The 10,831-nt window shown below is 39.0% G+C and overlaps 1 long non-coding RNA gene across 4 annotated transcripts in view; it reads left to right on the top strand.

Annotated features, from left to right (window-relative positions):
- Window positions 1-10,831, top strand: part of LOC124082571 (uncharacterized) — a 149,560-nt gene that overhangs the window by 29,205 nt on the left and 109,524 nt on the right. For all 4 annotated transcript variants that reach the window (XR_009225374.1, XR_009225373.1, XR_009225372.1 and 1 more), the window contains 3 exons: window positions 3,758-3,816; window positions 4,375-4,497; window positions 6,207-6,384. This is a non-coding gene — a long non-coding RNA (uncharacterized LOC124082571). The remainder of the gene's footprint in view (window positions 1-3,757; window positions 3,817-4,374; window positions 4,498-6,206; window positions 6,385-10,831) is intronic.

Raw genomic sequence — 10,831 nt, 5'->3', positions numbered from 1 at the left:
GTTATATGCAAACACTATGCTGTTTTATATAAGGGATTTGAGCTTTCCTGGATTTTGGTATTTACAGAGGGTCCTGGAACCAGTCATCCATGGTTACTGAGGGACAATTGTGTTTGAAAAACATTTTCACATTAATATCTTCTGCTTAATAGCACCTTTCCTTCTAAAACCCCAGGAGAAGAAAACTTTGGCTAGGGAGATTGCAACTGGAAATCAGGGACTGGAGAGTTGGGCTCACATGAATATTGCCCAATACAGGGATATTCTTTGAATGGCGCTCCCTCCAGGGGGCAAAGTAGCGGTCCTGACTTATTGCCATCTTATCTTCCATCACAGTCGCTGATCAAGTTTTTAGGAGCATGGACATTGTGAAACGCTCGTGCTGATTTTAGCTCCTTATTCTTTTGAGAAAACTTCCTCCTAGAGGCTTTAACATGGTGGAGTGGGGAGAGGGGTTCTATGGGAAGACACTGTTCAGGTACGTGGCTTCCCCACCAGAGACTCTTAAGGCTGCAAAGAGCAAGCCTGAGAAGTGTGGGATTGAACTCTAGATAGGAAACAGTTATCTAGCTATGGGAATTACCTCTTTTTTGTTCAATCATAACTAGGAGGTATGACTTAAAACCTTTCAGCACAGCTGAGCATAGTGGCTCGTGCCTGTAATACCAGCAACCCAGGAAGCTGAGGCAGGAGGATCACAAGTTCAAGGCCAGTTTCAGCAACTTAGTGAGACCCTGTCTCAAAATAAAAAAATAAAATGTGTTGACGATGTAGCTCAGTGGTAGGGTGTCCCTGGGTCCCATCCCTAGTACCAAACAACAAAAACAATCATAAACCTGGAGGCAGCAGTTCTAATATAAAAATGAAATATTATTTCATTAATTTTTAGGTGGCTGGTCTCTGTACTTCTGGGCTCCTGCCCTTCTTGACTAGATGAGGTATCCGGCAGAACCATAGGAAGTGTCTAAATTACTCTCTTTGGGAGACCTTTGATAACTGGCTGTTACTTACCAGTCGGGGGGTCATGACCCCTTGGGAAACTCCAGACTTGTTCAGGAGGACTAACAGATGTTATTTTGCTCTTAAGAGATTCCACTTTGATAGACAATCACACATTTAACCATTTCTCTAATAAGTAACCTGTGTTCGTTTTTGGGTGATGGATTTTGTATCTTTTTTTTTTTTTGTAGCAGGGATTGGACCCAGGGGTGCTTAATCACACTGAGCCACATCCCCAGCCCTTTAAATTTTTTATTTTGAGACTGGGTCTTGCTAAGTTGCTCAGGGCCTTGCCAAGTTGCTGAGGCTGGCTTTGAACCTGCAATCCTCCTGCCTTGACCTCCTGAGCTGCTGGGATTACAGGCACGTGCCACTGCACCCGGCTCATATCTTCTTAACCTCTATTGCCCTTCCTTTCTGCCCATTCTGTCTACTGCAGCCTTTGGATATTATTTTTATCCTTTTCATGTTAAAATTATGCTTTACGATAAAGAAGCTGCTGTTTTCAAGCCTTCATTCATCTAGGCTGTTCCAAGTTGTCCCTGTTGGTAGGGACACATCACTTAGCTTACCTGAGCCTCAGTTTCCTGATCTGTCAAATGAAGGCAATACCAACCCTGAGACAATTCATTCAAGTCACAAACTGGTGAGTTGGTAGAGTCTGGGGCCACACCCAGAGCTCCTTATTCACCTCTTCAATCTTTTCCTGTGACATCAATAACTCAGCTTGTTATGAAAATCAGATTAGGTAACGTAGTGAGAGGCATTTTACATTCTGAAAAGTGACACGAAGATCTTTGTGATTATTGCTAGGGATTTACGCTCCCTAACGATCCTGGTGGCAGAGTGAGGCCTCTGATCTTAGAGAAAATTACTTTCCTTCACTGTTTCATTTCTCCCACAAACCTCAGGGGAACAGCTCTTAGGCTTTGTAAAGAGTCAACTGATGCTTATGAGATTTTTAAGCTACAGCTGGGAAAGCTTCTGAAGGCCTTTTCCCGTGTCTAAGTCTTCTCCGATCTCACTGTAAGCTCCTTTGCCACCAGGGACCACAGTAATAATGTCATACCCTTTAGGCATCTTTCTCTCTCTCTCTCTCTTCCCCTGTCAAGAGAAGCCTGAGGATTCCACGCTCCCTTTTTGTATCTCTGTGGCTCAGAGCCAAGCTCAGATCGTGTTCATTTCTGATGGACAAAACCACCTTAGTGTGGAACCTCTTGGAAAGACTATTTTGAGAATACAATGGCAAATGTGTTCTGGGAGCTGGATCAGGATTCCTAATCCCAGGGACTGTGGAGGTTTGAGGCAAGAGGATTGCAAGTTCAAGGTCAACCTCAGTAACTTAGCAAGACCATGTCTCAAAATAAAATGTAAACACCACCAATCAATCAATCAATCAATCAATCAAACAACAGCAAAAAACCAAACCAAACCAACCAACCAACCAAACAACTACAAAACCAGGCTGGGGATGTTGCTTAGTGGATATAGCTTACTGAGTTGGACCCCCAGTATCAAAAACACACAAACGAGAGAGGCATTGTGTTGTCACAGAGGAATTAACATTGTCCATAGGTGGGGACTTCAGGTCCTGGACTGGTGGTGCTGATGAAGTGTCTCCCACATCCCATCTGATTCTGAGGCTGCAGTATTTGCTGTGGGTTGTTCCTCTCGTTGCCTTAGGCCCTGGTGCTATTCCTCTGCTGTCCACACGGAGGCGCTGGCTCTTCCATTTCTCTTTGTATAGGACCTAAGGACATTTCAGAGGGTCTGAGTTCTTGGGAGGAGTGAGCTGCTTTTAAGTGAGTTAAATCACCGAAAAATAATAGAATTGTAAGTTTTTTAAGACCAAAGAATTTCTGAGGAACCTTGTAGTTCAAAGTTCTTATTTTATAGACTAGGACAACTGAGGCTCAGGGAGGGTAACAGATGTGCTCAGACTTTTGCAGGCAATATCATCTGGGTTAGGATGATAATGCGGGTTTCTGATTTTAATTAAGTGTTCTTTACTCCCTAATCATAATCAAGAGGAAGACATACTTTTGAGGAGGGTTAGGGCATTACCTGATTTATTATCTGGGGATAGTAGCCACTCTAAAATAAAATGGCTCTGAGATAGTTTTCAAAAACCATCAGGGTCACAAAAATGGACATATAAATTGCAATGTCCCTGTCTACATTTCCCAGAGCGTCTCATTTCTCTTCTTGTTTATGATTTCACCTTCGAGTGTGTTCCATCTTCATAAAGTAAAGAGCACAAGGAGGTACCCATAGGAAGCTTCATGGCATGTTGACCTTCGATTTTTTTTTTTTTTTTTTTGATTGGGAAACATGAGTTCTAATGAGAGCCCAGAGAGGAAGAGAATAAAAAGGGCACATTTCCTTCATCTTGATCTCTGCTGACTGATTTCCTTTGCTGCGGGGAATGTGGACTTGGGCTTATTTCCAAGGCTACGCGTAACCAAGAACTGGAAATGAAAAACTTAGCCAGTGCTCAACAGTTTTCTTTGTGAAATAAATTTTATTTCAAAAATTAAATTCAACTATCATGTAAAATTATAAAACAATTTTACATTTTCACCCAATGGTGTATTGGAGATGAACCACCCTTGGCTCACAAGAGTGGGTGGTTATTCAAGAATTGTTCTCAGTCTGTTAAGTCATGGGTCGCTTGAAATCAGACATGATAGAATGGAGTGTTATTCACACCATGAAAATCAACACATGCTACAAATCAGAGCTTTTTATTGTTTTCCAGAGAGCCAGTTTGCCAGCACTGTGATATCTTTGGCACATGAGACGTTTCATTACCCAGAGGTAATCACTATTAATTTTCTTATGTAAATATTCAGAAAAATTATTATTCATATGCTAGCACATATGCATGTATTACTGTAATTCATTTATAGAGAGAGAATCATATTTTAGAAAGTTTCTTGAGATTTTTTTTTCCATTTAAATATGTAAGGATCCAACTCAGTTTTAAACTATTATATAGTAGGCTATACTGTAGTTTATTCAACCAATGACACAATGACTTCATGTGTCCCTTGTTGGGGTTTCTCCCAAAGTAGATCCTGTGATATGGACTTAGGTGCAGACAGTTTGTGGTTAGCTCCCAAAATTTTTATTATTACTATTTTTTATAACAGACATTATATTTTATAATAAATTTAAATTTATAGAAATACTGAGAATTAGCTTTCATATAATCCCTCCTGACAATTTCCCTATAATGAACATTTTACTATCATATGGTAGATTTGTTACAAATAATGAACTGATAATGCCTTGCTATATTATTAACCAAGGTCTATAGTTTATTCAGATCTCCTTAGTTTAACCTAATAATCTTTTTTTTTTTTTTGGTTTCAGGGTCAGATTCAAAGTACCACATTATATTTAGTTGTCAAGTCTCCTTAGGTTCATCTTGGCTGTGACAATTTCTCGCTTTCCTGACTTCTGATGACCTTGATGGTTTTGAAGAGCTCTGGTCAGGTAAATTATAGAAGACTTTCCTGTTGGAATTTGTGTGCTTTTTCTCTCATGATTAGTCTGGGGTGTGAGTTTTTTTTTATAGGAAGATTGCAGAGGTAAAGTGTCATTTCCATCATCTTATATTAAGCATACAAATTATCAGCATGATTTGTGATTGCTGATATTGACCTTGATAGCTGACGGAGGCAGTGTTCCTCAGGCATCTCTCAAGTTACTTTCCCACCTGCTGCCTTTCCGTACTTCTTCATTCTTTGCAAGGAAGACACTCTGTGCAGTCCACACTGAAGGAGTGGGAAACTCTGCCCCCTCCCTGCAAACTACCCCTCTTTGAGGATAGAGTATGTACATACATTATTGGAGTTCTTCTGTACAGGATATTCATGTCTTCTCTCATTTATTTACTCATGCATTTATTTATATCAGTGTGGACTATGGATAGTTATACTTTATATTATAATTCAGTATTATTTTATTCATTTTGTTATTCAGCTTTGGTCAGTGGGAGCTCTTTCAGTTGGATCCTGTGGTGCTTTTAAGGAATAGAAATGTATTCTGTTTGCCTCAAATAATGGGGGAGTGCTGAATTTTGTTTGTGATGGCTAGCTTTGTTTGACTTCTAAAACCATTTTGGTCAGCCATCTGTCCCCCATCGTTAAAGAAGATTCTTCATTAATAATTGTTCATTGAGGTTTCTAGTTTTGGGCTTTGATCTAATTTTTTTTCTAATCAAGGCTAAATTTAAGAAAATATATGACATACTTTCCTGTTTCTATAACTACTTGAGTAGGCTGTGTGTGTGTGTGTGTGTGTGTGTGTGAGCTTCCATTCTACAATGCTGTGTATACAAGGTCCTGTCTGCTGTCCCTGTAGCTATGACTTGTGCAAGTAAGATAACCACATGCCCTTATTATCTTTCACTGTAGCTTTCTCACTCCTTTTCATCTTGTCTCTTAGGACTTTCCTTTGCTTTTTTTTTGTACTTCAACTATGCATTTAAAAATATGCTTTACATTTTACTCAGAATTTCAGAATCTTTTATATTTTGGATTTTCTCAGTCTTATATTGCCAGAAATGGAAGTCCTACTCTTTACACCCTCCTTGGGAAAAAAAACCTCAATGTTTTATTTTGAGAAATTAAAAAAAAAACATATAAAATGTTATTTCCAATGCACCCAATCCCCCACCCAGGATTGAAAATCTTTAATTGATTCCATGAATATGTATGTGCCCATACACTGTTTTAGAAACTTGAGATAAATCAATGAAGAAAATAAAAATTCTTCTTTCCCATGGACTTTAAAATTTAGTGGTAGATACCGACAATGAATAATAAACATAATATGCGATTATATGAGGTGGTATATGGAAGGGGATAGATGTTCTTAGAGAAAATAAAAGCAAGACAACTAGATAAAGGTTTAGGAATCAAGAGTGTGGGAAAAAGATTGACTTTATTTTATTTTTTTTGCTTTTTTAAATAAGTCAGTAGTGTTAGTCCATTTTCTGCTGTTGTAACAGAATAACACAGATGGAGCAATTTATAAAGAGGTTTATTGGTTCACAGTTCTGGAGGCTGGGAAATCCAAGTTCCTAGGGCTGCATCTGGTGAAGATCTTTTTTTTTTTTTTTTAAGTACTGGGGATTGAACCCAGGGGCACTTTCCCATATGAACAATATCCCCACCTCTTTATTTTTTATTTTGAGACAGGGTCTTACAAAGCTGCCCAGGCTGTCCTTGAGTGTGTGATCCTCCTGCTTCAACCTTCTGTGTCTGTGGAATTACAGACATGTACCACCATGCCCAGCCTGCTGAGGACTTTCTTGCTGCATCGTAACATGGTGGAGGGTATCACATGGTTAAAAAAAGGCACAGGAGAGAGAGAGAGGTAGGTGGGATCAAAAGAACTGGTGGGAGAGAATTACTTTTTATAACAAAGCCACTTCCATGATAACTAACCCAGTCCTGCAACAACAACATTAATCCAGTCATGAGGGTGGAGCCCTGATGCCTATTCACCTCCTAAAGACTCTGCCTCCCAATATGGTCACAGTAGCAATTCAATTTCAACCTAAGTTTTGGATGGGACGTTCAAATCAAAGCAGTGGTTCTTGTGGGTCTCATTGAAATGATGACATTTGAAATGAAGCGGCACCCCCTTTCTCCACAGAAAAGTCTTAACTGGGCTTCTCCAGAGATTTTCACCATGGCTGATTTTAGAACTGTCAGCCAAAGAGTCTCTGCAAAAGAGCTCAATGTAGATAAACTTCCTATTTTCATGTTTCCCTGTTTTACTTGGCCACTGGCCAGAAAGATACCAGCACTCCAGGTGCTGGACACCCCTTACTAGTTTTTCACAAACGTATCCAGTATAGTAGTTTGTAGAAATGTGCAAACAAGGCCTCTGGCCTTGAGCTGGGCTTCACAGAGATGTCTACATTTTTAAGATAAGTTACAATTGGGCTCCATGGTAACAGCTGGCAGGGGAGGAAAGGGGAGAAGGAGCTCTCCCCTTCTCAGGTGTTGTCCTTGAAGAGTTAACTTGCCCAGAACAGTGAAAGAAAAAGCTGCTTTTATGTGAACTTCTGCAGACTGTGAACTTCTGAGCCCCTCCCCGTACATGCTGGGTATAAAACTCTGAAACTCCCTGAACTCGGGGTTCAGGGGATTGATTACAGCAAAAGCTGTGCCCCCTGAACCTGGCTGCAGCCAAATAGAACTGTTTCCTGCTGTCTTCAGTCCTTGTATTGTCTGACCCTACAACAGAAATAAGGCCAGAAAGAGACGAGGGAGCTGACCAGGTAAACTTCTGGAGAAAGAACATTCCAGCCAAAGCTCTAGCTAAGATGGGAGTGTCGCCGATGGGTTTGAGGAAAAGTAAGCTGACCCATGAAGCTGGAGAAGAGTAAAGGGACAAGTCTTAAGAGAGGAAGTGCAAAAGGAGATGGGGACAGATTCTAAAGGGGCTTCTCAGCCATTGTAAGGACTTTGACTGTTTTCTGAGTGACATGGGAATCATTGAAGGTGATCCTCTTCACAAGAACAACAGAAAGAGCCTATATTTCCTGAAGAATTTGAGAGGCACTTGCCAAATGATATCCTACCCTTGCCATAGTTTGAAGGTGTGCCCCCAAATTCATGCATAGAAGTCTAAGACCCAATGTGATAGTAAGTCATGAGGGCTCCACTCTCACTCATAGGATCTGCACCCTTAATTATCAAAGGGTTCAAGGGAACTAGTTGGTCCTTTTGCCCCTTTTGCCTTTCCCCAAGTTAAGACACAGTGTTCAGGACGCCATCTTGGAAACAAAGACTGGGCCCTCACCAGACTTGGAACCCACTGACAGCTTCATCTTGGACTTTCTAGCCTCCAGATCTGTGAGAAATAAATTTCTATTATATAAATTACCCAGTTCATGGTCTTTTGTTATAGCAGCAGGAGTGGACTAAGAAATCACCACATACTTTGATGTATAGTATCTATGAACAAGGATATTTTCCTCTAAAACTACAACACAGCCATTGAGATCAAGAAATTAGTGCTCATCTCTCACTATCATCTTATCTTCAGACCCTCTCAAAACTTCACCAATTGTTCCAGTATGTCCTTGGTATAGTGCAAGTGCCTCATGTACAGCACACGTGGCCTTTAGTTGTCATGTCTCTTTAGACTCCTTCATTCTGAGAGAGTTCTTCAAACATTTTTTTGTGATATTGGCATTTTATAGATTACAGACATTTGTAGAATGTCCCTCTATTAGGGTTCACGGGATGTTACCTCACAATTAGAATTAGGTTGTGCAATTTAGCAGTATTATCACAGAGCAGGTGAGCTTTCTCTTGCGTTTAGTCAAGAGCTCACAATTGGAATTCATCCCATTACTGATGATGATGCTAGCTTTGATCCCTTACCGAATGCCATGTCTGCCAGGTTTCTCCACTATAAGGTTACACTTTTTCCTCTTTGTAATTAACAAGCATTTTGTGGAACGACGCTGTGTAAATATCCTTTTCCTCACCAAACTTTCACTGACTAGTTTCCAGTTCATATATCTGTAAATAAATATGACTCAGCGCAATGATGAACTGGATTCACCATTAGTTCTATTTCTATTCCCCCCTTTTAAAAATGTAGTCTCTGAGAAATCGTGTTCATGCAAATAAGTAGATGGGATCAGAACAAGTTTTATACAAGTATGTTTGCTTCATTCTTTGAATGCCTTTCCAGTTATATGCCTCAAGTCACAGACTCTCTGTCATAACTATTATATATAACATTCTACCAACTGATTAGATTTTCCTGATATCTTGAAAAAAGAAAGAAACCCCTAAACTACCTGATGTACAGAAAGATTTGTTTCCCAATTTTTAATTTCTCTGAAATTTAGATGCAACAAAGGAACCTTAATTTTATCGATTGCTTTTTAGTGGTACCTGTTTAACCAGATAGACTTAGAAAGGCTTAGGAACATGTAAATATTATTTTTAATTCACCTTTGTTAATATTATATTTTGATAACATACCTTAATTTACTTCTTATTGGGGAAAGATGCTAGATCTAGGGTTCGTGAGACAATTTATGGAAATTGTCTACCATATAGCCTAATGAGGATGGGCTACTAATTATGCCAATAAACCACAACTGCCCTGGGCAAACCATAACATGTATTTTATATTATCTAATGAGCAAAGCACTATTCATTGTCAAAGCAATCAGCCAAATCAATTTCTTCTTTGTCAGAAAAAGTCTGACTCTGACTTTGTATTCAGTCCCAATAAACATGCTATTATGCATCCCCATGACAACCATCTCATTTTTGAATGCAGCAACTAGCTGGGGATCAGATGATCCCACTTCCTTACATATCAATTTAAAAAGATGCAAGTTTAACTCCTTTGATTTTACAATATTTACAATTTAAATAGCAATATCCAATGCTCCCTACAACTCAGAACTCTTCTTGCAACCAAAGCTTGTTTATCAATAAAATCATGTTCCCAAGCTAAAGCAAGTTTTAAAGCATAGATAAAAGAAATTTATCTATTTGTATACAGTCATTGTAATAATCGAGAACAGTTATATAATTTGTGAAGCCAACTGCAAAATGAAAAGTGTCGGGCCTCTTGTTTCAAAATTGGGTATTTCTAAGAGCAGGGCCCTGTGTGTAATCAAATGTGCAGATGGCTCACCCATGAAGCTGACCTGGGCAAGAATTTTGTTTGTAGATATCCCTGTCCCATTCCTAGTGTAAGGTCAATCAATGTGAATACAAATTTCCAAATTTAAAAAATAACATGAACAAGGTTCTTGACATGCATTTTCTTCTCTACCAATGTGGACAGTTTATTAACTTGGAATGGTTAAAAACATCTGTGGATTTTTCTGTGTGTAAGGTGTAACTTAACTACCATAATCTACATCCTAGTCTGGTGAGCAGTTTCTCAGTGCCTCAGTTCCTCATCTGTAAAATGGGAATAATGTTGTACCTACCCCAAAATCATAAGGATTAGTTGGGTTAATATGAAAATGCACTTAGTAAGTTCTATGGGACTGCTTGTTATTGTCATTTCTATTATTATTTAGTCAGTTCATTCGCTGTACAAACTACAATACTGTCAGAATAGGGAACGTATTTAATTGCAGTAGCAGATTTGTATAGTCTTTTTTTTTATTTGTTCTAATTAGTTCTACAAGACAGCAGAATGCATTTCGGTTCATTGTACAGAAATGGAGCACAGCTTTTCATTTCTCTGGTAGTATATGATGTAGAGTTACACCATATGTGCAGTCATACATGTACCTAGGGTAATGATGTCCGTCTCATTCCACCATCTTTCCTACCCTGATGACCCCTCCCCTTCCCTCCCTCCCCTTTGTCCAATCAATGCTGATCCATAATGCTCCCGCTCCCATTATGGATCAGTCTTCACTTATTAGGGAAAATATTCAGCTTTGGTTTTTTGGAATTGGCTTACTTTGCTTAGCATGATATTCTCCAATTCCATCCATTTACCTGCAAATGCCATAATTTTATTCTCTTTTAAAGCTGAGTAATATTACATTGTGTATATATATACCACAGTTAGATTTATATAATTTTAAAAAATCTACCAACAGCACACTAGGTAAAACCTTCTCCATGTTTATGTAAAATTCTCTATTTTTCAGTAGAAAACTTTTGAAACTGGTAAGTAATGTTGATTCTTATGAGACTCTCCAAGCCACTCTCGTTAAATGAGTTTAAATGTTAAGCTTACTGATAATTTTAACCAGTGCCCTTAGTTTTCCTTGCAAAGAATGAATTGATTTAATTTTAGAGTCTGAATGTTCTCT

Source organism: Marmota monax, unplaced genomic scaffold, assembly GCF_021218885.2.
Source record: "Marmota monax isolate L192 unplaced genomic scaffold, Marmota_monax_Labrador192_F-V1.1 WCK01_AAM20220418_F8-fsc00145, whole genome shotgun sequence".
NCBI classification, from domain to species: Eukaryota; Metazoa; Chordata; class Mammalia; order Rodentia; family Sciuridae; genus Marmota; species Marmota monax.
Note: the sequence above shows the minus strand (reverse complement) of the source record. Positions and strands in the feature narration are given on the sequence as shown.